Below are 676 nucleotides of genomic sequence, written 5' to 3' on the forward strand. Positions count from 1 at the left end.
CAATGATAATTAACATATGAATAATGGATGATTTACTGACTGTATAAAAAACACTTACACTATCAGAATATAAATATTAAATCCTTATATTATATACATGTCTCCAAAATAAATGATGATAGTTTGACCCATTTTAAATTTTTTTTATTAGAACAGTGAATACTTCAAAGGATACAGTATAAGAAATAATTAAAATTATTTTTTAATATTTAATAAGAAATAATGAAAATTATTTTTTAATATTTAATAAGAAATAATTAAAATTTTAAATAAATGTGTTCTAGGCGTCGTTAATTTATAATGTATGATACATTGTATGATAAATAGCTAGTATGTCAATTATTAAGTATAAATAAATAAAAAGACTCAATGTTGTTTACTAATTTATTCACGAAAAAATTCAAGTAATTAACCATTGATTTTATAAAACAAAAATGCTATATCTTAAAAAAATATGGTCTCACACAACAACGTAAGTTTTTTATAGTAATAACCGGAATTATGTTTTATAGTTAAAACTTAAATTTATTAAGATCAATAAATCTATTATAATTTTTATAAAGCACGGTAAATTTAAGAATGCATACACAATACATGGGATACTAGCTGCTAAAGTATAATCAATAGATATGAAGGAGAAGCAAGTGTGAAAAATAAAAGAAGAAACTGTGATTTC

This window comes from Lupinus angustifolius, chromosome LG09 (assembly GCF_001865875.1).
Source record: "Lupinus angustifolius cultivar Tanjil chromosome LG09, LupAngTanjil_v1.0, whole genome shotgun sequence".
Taxonomy (NCBI): domain Eukaryota; kingdom Viridiplantae; phylum Streptophyta; class Magnoliopsida; order Fabales; family Fabaceae; genus Lupinus; species Lupinus angustifolius.